The sequence below is a fragment of the Balaenoptera ricei genome, chromosome 17, assembly GCF_028023285.1.
Source record: "Balaenoptera ricei isolate mBalRic1 chromosome 17, mBalRic1.hap2, whole genome shotgun sequence".
NCBI lineage: Eukaryota > Metazoa > Chordata > Mammalia > Artiodactyla > Balaenopteridae > Balaenoptera > Balaenoptera ricei.
In genome coordinates, this window is record NC_082655.1 from 79,102,093 (window position 1) to 79,114,675 (window position 12,583).

Genomic DNA, 12,583 nt, shown 5'->3' on the forward strand with positions numbered 1-12,583 from the left:
CAATCCAAAAAAGGGCAGATGATCTAAACAGACATTTCTCCAAAGAAGATATACAGATTGCCAACAAACACATGAAAGGATGCTCAACATCACTAATCATTAGAGAAATACAAATCAAAACTACAATGAGGTATCTCCTCACACCGGTCAGAATGGCCATCATCAAAAAATCTACAAACAATAAATGCTGGAGAGGGTGTGGAGAAAAGGGAACCCTCTTGCACTGTTGGTGGGAATGTAAATTGATACAGCCACTATGGAGAACAGTATGGAGGTTCCTTAAAAAACTAAAAATAGAACTACCATATGACCCAGCAATCCCACTACTGGGCATATACCCAGAGAAAACCATAATTCGAACAGAGTCATGTACCACAATGTTCACTGCAGCACTATTTACAATAACCAGGACATGGAAGCAACCTAAGTGTCCATTGAGAGATGAATGGACAAAGAAGATGTGGCAGATATATACAATGGAATATTACTCAGCCATAAAAAGAAATGAAATTGAGTTATTTGTAGTGAGGTGGACGGACCTAGAGTCTGTCATACAGAGTGAAGTAAGTCAGAAAGAGAAAAACAAATACCATATGCTAACACATATATATGGAATCTAAAAAAAAAAAAAGTTTCTGAAGAACCTAGGGGCAGGAAAGGAATAAAGATGCAGATGTAGAGAATGGACTTGAGGACACGGGGAGGGGGAAGGATAAGCTGGGACGAAGTGAGAGAGTGGCATGGACATATATACACTACCAAATGTAAAATGGATAGCTAGTGGGAAGCAGCCGCATAGCACAGGGAGATCAGCTTGGTGCTTTGTGACCACCTAGAGGGGTGGGATAGGGAGGGTGGGAGGGAGACGCAAGAGGGAGGGGATATGGTTATATATGTATATGTATAGCTGATTCACTTTGTTACACAGCAGAAGCTTTACGCCATTGTAAAGCAATTATACTCCAATAAAGATGTTAAAAAAAAAAAAAAAGGGAACACTTGTGCACTGTTGGTGGGAATGTAAATTGGTGCAGTAACTATAGAAGACAGTATGGCGGTTTCTCAAGAAGTTAAAAATAGAACTGCCATACAATCCAGCAATTCCACTTCTGGTTATTTACCCAGTGGAAATGAAAACAGGATGTCAAAGAGATATATGTACTCCCATGTTTATTGCAGCATTATTCAAAATAATCAAGATGTGGAAACAATCTGAGTGCCCCTAAACGGATGAATAGAGAGCAAAAACATATATAATACATAAATAATAATGTATATAAAATATCCTCAGCCATGAGAAAAAAGGAAATCCTGCCATTTGCAGCAACACAATGGACCTTGAGGACATTATGCTGAGTAAGGTAAGTCAGACAGAGACAAATATGATAGCACTTATATGTGGAACCTAAAAAAAGCTGAACCCGTGAAATCAGAAAGTAAAATGGTGGTCACCAAGGACAGGGGTTGGGAGGAGGGGGATAATAAGAGAAATATTTAAGGTGCAAACTGGCAAATAAGACCTGGAGATCTCGTGTACATTATTGTGATTATAGACAACGATATTGTATTATAAACGTCAAACTTACTGAGAGACTAGATCTTAATTATTCCCATCACAGAGAAGAAATAAATAAACGACATTGTAGAGGTGTTAGCTAATGTTACAATGGCAATCATATTGCAATATATAAATGTATCAAATCAACATGTTGTACACCTTAAACTTAAAAAAGAAAATCTAACAATGGTAACATTTTTAAATGTTTCTGCCAGAAAAAATTTGCATAAAATATGTAAAAGATTTTCTCTTAAGCATTTTGCAACTCATAAAAAAAAAAATTCCTAGAAATTTCAGTTAGCATGCTATTTTCAACCAAGGAAAATTTTACTTAAGGTGGCTTTCCCAGATTTAGTTGCCCTTACTTCCTGACACAAGATTAAATTCTCCTTCTGTGAAAAATTTAACTAAGTACATGTTTCTCATGCAGTGTGATTTGTCACATTGCTCCATGGATTCATGCCATGATATAGAAATATAAAACTGGGCCTTGGGACTTCCCTTGTGGCACAGCGGTTAAGAATCCGCCTGCCAATGCAGGGGACATGGGTTCGAGCCCTGGTCCGGGAAGATCCACATACCACAGAGCAACTAAGCCCGTGCGCCACAACTACTGAGCCTGTGCTCAAGAACCCGCAAGCCACAACTACTGAGCCTGCGTGTCACAACTACAAAGCCCACGCACCTAGAGCCTGTGCTCCGCAACAAGAGAAGCCACCGCAATGAGAAGCCCGCACACCGCAACCAAGAGTAGCCCCCGCTCGCCACAGCTAGAGAAAGCCCTCGTGCAGCTATGAAGACCCAACTCAGTCAAAAATAAATAAGTAAATAAAACTGGGCCTAGTCCAATGCAACAAAAATCAAAAGGCTAACTTCCCTTCCCTCTGGCTGATGTGACAGTAACCCTGGGTTGTAAGCAAGAGACATCTATTTTCTGTTACTATCTGAGAGAAAAGAGAGCACACCCAGTAACTAATTTTCAAAAAGCACTGTTTTTAAAGATAACATTATATCTGTCTCTCAAAATAGGTTTAAAAAAAAAAAAAAAGGTTCAGAGACAGTGGTCACGATTTCATTTTGCCCAAAGATGACTAGACTCTGATGCACAGCATCTGTCAGATAGCATTCATTTTACTTCTCAGTCAGATGGAATTTAATACATTTAAGAGCAAGAAAAATAATCAAACATACTAAGAGACGGACTAAAAATTCAGACCTCTGCGGCCTGAGTACTTTCTTCATGCCTCAATTTCAATATCAGGGAAATGGAGGAGGTTATTTTTGTTGTTGCTTAGACTTTGGTGAGAATTTGCTGTTATTCATAAAACATATTCATAAAATATTTTTAAGTGGTAGTCCAATATGTTGTTATAATTTAATACTACCTTCCTTTCAAGTATTGTTCTGGAGTGAACACTTAATTCAAGAGAAAGAAATAAACACATTTTAAAATATACATATTCTTTGCAATATAAAACCAAAGCATGAAAAAGCAAGGTAACATCTTAAAAGCAAGTTCACGTGGTATAATGTCACCTATATTATTATAAAAATAATTCGGTGTTCTCCCTGAGGTGGCCACAAAAAAAGCAGTGCAGACAGACAAACCAAAAGAAGAAAAACAGCTGTTTCTCACTTGCAGTTGAAGAAAGAAAAGCTCCTCTGGCCTCAGGTTCTGGTGGCATTTCTTGCTGGTTTATCAACTCAAGGATCTTTTCCTCCTCTTGGCTGGGTGTTGCAGACACACCCGCTGGGTTTTCTCTGCCAACTGAAATTAAGATTTTAAAAGATTCTATCCTCTCAAAACCACTTGTTTCTTCTCAGAAAACTCACCATATGTTCAGCTCTGCAAGTTTAAATTTTGCTATTGTTTCCACCTCAATGCATAGTCAAATCTCTTTACTCTGTATTACATAGTAACCAGAAAATGATTTTTTATAGCAGCAGGTTGCACATGGGTGGTATTCCTATTAAATCTATTCACTGCTTTGTAAATCCAAGCAATAATTTAACGCCATAGTATGACTCAGATGACTTATTCAAGATGTTTTTCTTATAGGTTCTAAATTGGAATTCCTTTGGTAATGTACATTGCCTTCATCAAAAGGGAAAACTGACGAAGGGAAAATGTCATTCAAACAATACTTCATGTGCCTCTACTGAAATGTGAAAATGAAAGAAGTATACATATAAGTGAAGAAAGCATTAGCTATTTTTCTGCCTTTTATTTAGAAGCAAGCTGTTTCGGTGTCTTGTTCAAAAACAGATATCTCCAACCTAGCTGAATAATGAGTCCAATTTCATACTATATGCTCACGAGTGCTATCTGTATTTAGGATTTCAAAGTTCAAGCTGTCTGTGTTTCATTTTTAAGGATCAGGCATAGTACAGTCATTATTTAATGGTAGTAATTCATACTATGATTGTCAGATTTTAGAGGCCTCATCAGTGACAAAAAACTATATAGATGTCTGATTGTACATAATAATAGCAGCTACTTCTTAATACCACAATGTAGTCAATAATTTAAGATGATTCATAAAATATATGTTGGCATGAAAAGGCATAACAACCTCATAGGTATGGCTAATGGGAATTAGCAGCACTTAATCATAGAGAATGCTGGCACAGACCATACAATACTAGTGTCTGAAGGACTGCCCATGACCATATTGTCATTTATATCCTGCAAGTATTATATCATTTCAGACAATAATAAGCTTTTAAACATCAAACCCTATAAAACAGAAGTTTTTCCATATGGTTTATTTATAATGCAAGACATAGACACTGGAGATTGATGCTAATAAAGGAACTTTAAAATATTACAAGGGAGATCAGAAATAACTAGAAATATGTCAACTTAGGGTAAACAAACACTTGGAGAGGAAAACAATCAAAAAAGATCCTAAATATAATTTAGGGTCCATTTTATTATTGTCCAATTAAGGAACCCATAATTAAGTGTCTACGTTATTTATAAATAATGTAGAAACCCAGGATTTACAAAGACAAGATAAACTCTTGCAGTCACTGCCATAAGCATAATAATAAATCAACGCATAAGACATGGCTTTGACATTGATGGGGCTGCAGCCCAGAAGGAGAACACGTAAACAATGACCTCTGGTATATACTGATGAGTGCTATAATAGACACATGCACAGAGTCCCTAGGGAGGACAGAGAAGAAGACAATTAATGTGACCATCTAGAAATTAGAGGCAGGCACAGAAAGGGTTGCACAACAGGGTCAACCTAAGCAGATTGTGAAATGAGATAAGCATCTTTCATCTCTCTACCACCCCCCACCACTGGCTGCTCAAGATTCTACCTTACCCTCAAAAACAATGTCAATATTTTATTATAAACACGATAGTTGCCTTAATAGAAGGAAATTTCAGGGCTTGGAAGACTTTTTCTGGAAATGTCTTTCAGGAGGTTCCTGTCCTCTGCAGAAGGCTGTATGCTCTGCCTTTGGGCCAGGCAGGTTACAAATGGAGGTCCAAAACCCAAGTACCAAATGGCCCTCCAGTGGATTCACAACCTACTCTGAATTGGAGTAACTCTTACCGGTATGCCCTTTGTCTCACTTTCACAGTTGATAAAGGAATGTGAAAATATATCCACTATAACATAAAATAAAACCTGTGATGAAGGTCAAAAAACCAGAATTGTCTAGCTGGAAATACTATCAAAATGTATGTACAGTATTACACATATAGCTGGAATTAAATGATTCATTTATCCACTTCTGCAAGTGTCTCATTATATGCAAAAGCTTAATAGTATCAAGATCCACCAGACAAAATGGCTGCAATTCTACAACGTGAACCAGTAAAAAAAAAAAAACTTTTGTTTTATTTAATACCAGCTATTTAAAAATTAAAACAGCTAAAACTTACAAAACAGCAATGGGTCATGTTATTATGGCATATGTATTTTAAATCCAGGAAGTCTATTTTATTATCCAAAACATATTTTTCCATATTTTCCAAAATAAGAACATAATATACATACTCAATATCAGATGAATCAAGTATATAACAGTATTTCATTTAGATTTTGAAACATGAGTGATCTTAGAGGACTAGCATGAAGCAAAAATGAATTTTCCAAACATATTTCAATAAAAATTTCCATAAGTCTTGAACCTGAAATTCCTCTTAGTGCAATAAAAAATGTAACATCTGAACCATATCTTTGGTGCTGCATTTTTTCATGTTACTAATACCCAGAGCCTCACAATTTGTATACAGAGGATGCCTAATACCATAAAACTGGGCTGGAATTAGAGCAAAAGGATTATTATGCATAATTACTGTGCATAATTTAAGGCTCTGTTATGATACCTATAAAACTCAGATATGTTCACTATTACCTAGATGTTCTAAAAAAGTAACAGGAAATTGAAGTTAAGGAAAAGTCACAAGTTACATTGATTAAACATCTTTAAATGATACCTGGCACAGTGTGGTCTTATATGGAATTATAAGGATGGGCTATTTATCTGGAACAGTAAGAATGAACAGAACTTTCAAATCATCCATATACCCAGATAATCCATTGAGAACCGTCTCCATGGGTGCAATAGTAAGCACATGAAGTCAGATCTCTTCACACTTTCTCCTATACATAAGGTTCATAGTACTGTAAATGTAAATTTATGAAAGAGCAAATGAAGAAGTTTTGCTGCACCAGCTAAATAGTAGTGGAATAAACGGCTTTTATTATAAAGTCTCAATACACAATTAATTAATTAAACCAAATCCTAACCAAATTGTAGATGAAGAAACCAAGTCACAGAGAAGTTAAGTAATTTATAGAAAAAAGATTAAAAGAGGGAATGAGAGGTATCTCTTGTCTTCCGAGAACCTATCAAGTCTATTTAAGTTGTAAAAGACACACCGTAATGAAGTAGAGCAGAAACCAATGGAGACTGAGAACAGAAAGTCAATAGAGAAAATCAATGAAACCAAAAGCTGGCTCTTTGAAAAGATGAATAAAATCGATAAGCCTCTAGTCAGGCTAACTAAGAAAAAAGTGAAAAAACACAAATTGCTAACATCAGAAATGAAAGAGGGGGCATCACTATATAGCCTATGGACATTAAAAGGATAATAAAGGAATACAATGAACAACTCTATACCCACAGATTTGATAACCTAGATGAAATGGAGCAATTCCTTGAAAAACACAATTCTTTGAAGTTCACATAAGAAATAGACAATTTGAATAGGCCTGTATCCGTTAAAGAAACTGAACCAATACTTGATAATCTTCTAAAACAGAAAGCATCAGGCCCAGATGGTTCACTGAAGAATGCTATCAAACATTTAAGGAAGAAATTATACCAATTCCAATTATCCAAAATTTCTTTCAGAGGATGAAAGCAGAGGGAATACTTCATAACTCATTCTATGAGGCCAGCATTACCCTAATACCCAAACCAGACAAAGACATCACAAGAAAATAAAACTATAGACCAATACCTCTGATGAACACCAATGTAGAAATCCTCAACAAGATATTAGCAAATTGAATCCAACAGTCTATAAAAATATTAATACACCAGTATCAAGTGGGATTTATCCCAGGTATGCAAGGCTGATTCTATATTCAAAAATCAATTAATGTGAGGATTCTTACGTCAGTGAAAATATTCTGTAGATACCATAATGACTGATGCATGTCATTATACATTTGTCCAAACCCACAGAATGTACAACACCAAGAATGAACCGTAATGTTAACTATGGACTTTGAGTGATTATGATGTGTCAATGTAGGTTCATCAGTTTGTAACAGATGTACCGTTTGATGGGGGATGTTGATGGGAAAGGCTATGCATTTGTGGGGCAGGAGGTATACGGGAAATCTCTGTACCTTCCCCTCGATTTTGCTAAGAACCTAAAACTGTTCTAAAAAAACACAGGCATACTTCATTTTATTGCACTTTGCTTTCCTGTACTTTGAAGATACTGCATTTTTTACAAATTGAAGGTTTGTGGCAACCCTCCATTGAGCAAGTCTATTGGTGCCATTTTTCCAAGAGCATTTGCTCACTTCATGTCTCTGTGAAACATTTTGGTAATTCTCACAATATTTTAAACGTTTTCATTACCATTATATTTGTTACGGTGATCTGTGATCATTGATCTTTTTTAAATTTTAAATCAGCTTTATTGAGATAGAATTTACATACAATAATTTCAATGAGTTTTGTCAAATAGTACCATCATGTATTTGCATCTAAGAATAACCTGTAAGATCTAAGCATGATACCTAATAGTCCAAACTCAGCACAAGAGGAAGCTCTCTGTACAGCCAAGACAAACGAGAACCTTTAGGCAATTCGCCACAGGACTGACAACTAGCGCCAAAGCCCCACTTCTCATTGCCGAGACTGCTAGTATCGCTATGGGACATTCAGATTTAAAAGGTCTATTGTATCTAAATTGAGCAAACAATTCCTCTTCTGGTAATTTATGCTAAGAAAAAATTTCAGACTACTACAAAAATATGTATGTATGTGAATGATCATCCCAATATTGTTTATAATAACAAAAAAATTAAACAATAAAATATCCAACATCGGGGGATTGGTTAAATAATTTGTAATAAATGCATCAATGAAACTCATTTGAAAATATGGTATAAATCTACGTGTATTGATGAAAATCATTTTTAAAATAAAAAGGCAGATAAAATTGTTTTACATATACAAGACTGCAGCCCAATTTTATGTTTAAAAATATAAATACTTTGAGTATATTTATAGAAAAAAGTTGATAACTTCATAGAAAAAAAAATCACGAAAAGATATACCTCAAAATGTAAATAGTTTTTATCTCTGGATAGATTTTTACATGAGCAAATTTTCAAAACTTTCCACTAAATTACATGTATTATTTGTATAATAAAAATAATAAAGGGAGAAAATCAATTATATAAACAGATTACAGATGTCTATCAACCAGTTTAATCAACATAGCATCAAAAGAATCAGTCCCAGCTCTATTGGCTATAAGCTTTTAAAGTTAATTCACATCACTGAGATACTCAATTATTTTTTCAAAAACATTATCAAATAATAAGAGTGCAGTTTCAAAACACAATAAAAATAGTATACCTACTTCTCAAAGTGACATAAAATGAGATAACCCATGCTTTGCAGCATCTGCATGAAAATAACTGCCCACAAATGTTAGCTATTATTACCGAAACAAGAACTTTCATATACAGTTACTCCTTTGATCCCCACCAGCTCTCCAGGGGAGAGAGGGAAGTTACTGCTGCTATCTGGGTTACACAGACACAGAAACCAAAACTCTCCCATGTTAGTTGGCTTCACCAAGACAACACAGCTGGTCTACAGAGAAGAAAACTCAAATCATCCATGCTCTAGAGAAAGAACTAAATTGTAGAGCCTATAAAAAAGAATGACTTTGTTTCTATTTGTTCTGTTTGTACTGATACCCTAAATCGGCAAACACAGCCTTTTATGATCTCTCTCGTTTATTGCCACAAATTATTTTTCTTCTACTCTTCTCCTTTTCTAAATTATTGCTGGCTCTTCTTCCTCATCTTTTCCCCACTGCCCCTTTCCTCTATGTCAGTCCTCCTTCCCCCCTGTGCTCTTCCAGCGCGGTTGCTGCCCCCTGCTAGCTATTTCTCCCTGCTTTCTCGACTACTCCACCCTGGGTCTTTCTGCTGTCTCTCAAGAGCTCCAGAGACAGATGGCAAACCCATTTTGTTGAGTAGGAGTGCCACTCTGTGCCAGCCTGTGGGAAACGGAGGGTGGAGGGAGTGGGTGTGGGTGGCAGTCAGTTAAGGTGTACTAGCCCAACAATTTGCAAAATTTTAAATATGGCAACTAAAGGCTGAGAAGGAATTGATGCCGATAACACAAAGAACAGGGCCAGATACACCATTATGTTAAATCAAGCTCATTATATTCTTATTTTAAACTATCATATTCTTATTTTAAACTATCTTCTATAGGATATTGTATATATAAATATATACAATAATATATAATATAAATAAAGATATAGATATAGATATATAGATATAGGTATATTACCCTAAAGATATATATTATATTTATATATCACCCATCTGATAGGATATATATTTTTAAAACTTACAGAATTGTATACGTCTCCATATAAAGTATAGGTAGACCTTGCTAAGAAAAGAGAAGTTAAATAAGAGTCAGACTGACTAAGAAAATCATCTAGATTTTGATTAAGCCAAAATCCATGGAACTAAATCAGGTAAAAATTAGATAGTAAACTGAGATTTGAGGTAATTTAAGAACACAATAGAGATACCTCATTAAGCTTTGTTCAGGCAAATATATTCTAAGCTTAAACTGTTTAAATAAATTCCTCAGATCCTTACTTCAATTTGCTAGATAATCTGAACTTAAATATGAGAGAAACCAGTTTCAAAATATTCACATTTCTGTCCTATCCTTGGATTTTTGTCCCAAATCCTATTTTTAATTCAAATCCCATTAGTGTTGATCTTTTTATCTCCTTTTACACTATGAATATTAAAAATTAATAGCAATGAAGTTGAGAATGTCTCTAACAGCCCCATCTCCTCTCAGTGTATACGGAGACATCCTTAAATAACAAAACACAAGTGCACACTCACATACACACACCCAATTTTTAAAAATGCACGCACTCAATTTAAAAAACTATAAAGGAGCTTAAGGTAGCAAAAACTCTCTAAATATCTGAGAATTTGAGGTAAGGGTCTTCATTATGGTGTTTTTCACTGTTTCTAGAATAACAAATAGGAAAATATGATGAGATTATCAGACACTGTACACAAACCATCGCAAAGCACACCAAAACGGAAGTATTTCAGGGTAAACGTACATTTGATGACTTGTGGATAGAAGAAAACATTCCCATTCTCAGTATACGCAACTGGTTTTGCCTGTCTATCTGCCTGAAGTCCAACAAACAACCCTGGGCTCTTCGCAGATTCCAGGCTTACACATGCATTTTCCAAGTTCTTCTTAATTTTAAAATGACAGTGTCTCCTGTACCCTACAATCAATAGAACATTATTTCACAAATATGAGCAAACACTGAAGGACAGAATTTAAAACCAGTCATTTCACAAGAATATAATTTTGCTTCATTTTCAAGTCCTCATGACAAATCTAGAAGATGCTTCACCCTGTTCCATAAGATCCAGAAACAGGGACCATGTGATTAGCTGAGAAAGAGGACAAAGGGCTCTGAATCTCAGAGGCGCTTCACGTAAGCTGAGTGCAGTGTGTGGTGATTCCCTCCAGAGCTGCCCACCTCTGTATGTGAACAGGGGATGCTGACATGTGAGATTTCCCTTGTGGAAAACACTCTAAAATATTGATGAAAAAGAGGGCAATTCTTACAAGTCCGTTTACATTTAAACATAAACCAATTTTCACCAGTAAACCGAGTTCCCACAAATTACTCAAAGACTGTAGAGCAAAGCATTCAAGAATTAGATGATTATAAATTATAGGAGTGATCTACACACCCTTCAGATCACCAAAATCACCTCGCTTTCACGGCATTTATAATCTAATATTAGAAAACATTTCACTTTTTTCACCTTTTGCTTTAAAAAGTTTTCTTATAAGATTTAAGAGTTCTAGAAAATAAGTTTTGTGAGAATGAATTAAAATTTCCAATAGCATCTATTATTTTATTTGTAAAAGATAATTGCATTCTGATCTTTGCCCTCCAATGTGAGTTTCTTGTAGGTAAGAACCAAATGTCTGTTGTCCGTCTCTCTCTTATAATATAAATATAAATTAAGCAACTTCTACCTTTTGTTCTTGTTATGGATATAATAAAACTCTGGCTTTGATTTGTCCATGGCCAAGCAGAGGACACAACCCCATATACAAATAATAATATAATATGTAAGGCCAGCATGATAAAGGTGAATTCCTTAGGTTTGGGGAGAGAAAAGGCACTAAACTCAGGAGAATAAGGAAGAAACCAATAAATGTTTTGTTAGCTCTAAAAAAAGTTCTCTGTTTTGCTAATTTCTAATCTCATAATTTCTTCATGTAATGTCTTTTCCTCTCCTTTTGACAATGAAAAATGGGATTATTCCCTGTAAAATTCACCATTCCAGGTGATCGGGTTTAGGACACACTACCCAAAAATATGGCACCTTGGTGTATTGAATATTTCAAGCTGGCAGGTGCAGGAAGGGTTTCCTGACCTTCCCACGAAGCAGGTCATAAAACCCTCGTGTGAGCGGTGTCCTCCCAGAGCATCCTGTCTCCAAAGGCAGAGGGACTTTGATGGACAGATCGTGCTCATTCCCCAGTTCACCACATTTAGCTCATACCCTTCTTTGTCCTCTCACTTCTTTCCTCAACTCTTTATCACACCCAGCGTAAGAACACTCAGGTTTAACCACTACTTCAGGGCTTCACTCTGTTCTTCTTAACAAGGACTGCCCATAGGAAAAACTAGTTACCCCGAGCCTAATCTTTTTAGGTTTTATCAGAGCCCAGCTGAACTAGGGGAAGGGAATTATCCAGCTCCAGCCCCCTCTAGCCATCCCAGAACTGAGAAGCGCTTGTGAAGCTCACACTCCAGAGCTGATGAAATAAAAATTCACATTTTAAGGCAAGACAAGAAAAATTTAAACATAAAACTTTTTCTCTGCCCTTTGGCTTTCTCTTTGCCTTCTAGTGTGTGTTATGCATCTTCATTATGCATTAACCAGACCTCCCCAATGGCAGAAATACCTGCTCAACCATAAAGATCAATTTTTCTCCTTCTGGAGCTAGCCTTGTAAGTCTTTAGAAGATAACATTTCTTTCTCAATCCTATAAGGGGTCACGATGACCCACCACTCACCTTGTACGTGCAGACATCTTTGGTGAACTTTATGTAAAATGCCAATATACCATTTCCCTTCAAGAGAGCAATTAGTGCAGAACTGACCGGTCAGAGGACCTGGGGAGATCCTGGGCTGCACCTAAGTTCTTAGCTTA

The 12,583-nt window shown here is 36.0% G+C and overlaps 1 pseudogene; it reads right to left on the reverse strand.

Moving 5' to 3' along the window:
- The window catches only part of LOC132351758 (lipoxygenase homology domain-containing protein 1-like), a 172,638-nt pseudogene that overhangs the window by 104,399 nt on the left and 55,656 nt on the right, over positions 1-12,583 (reverse strand).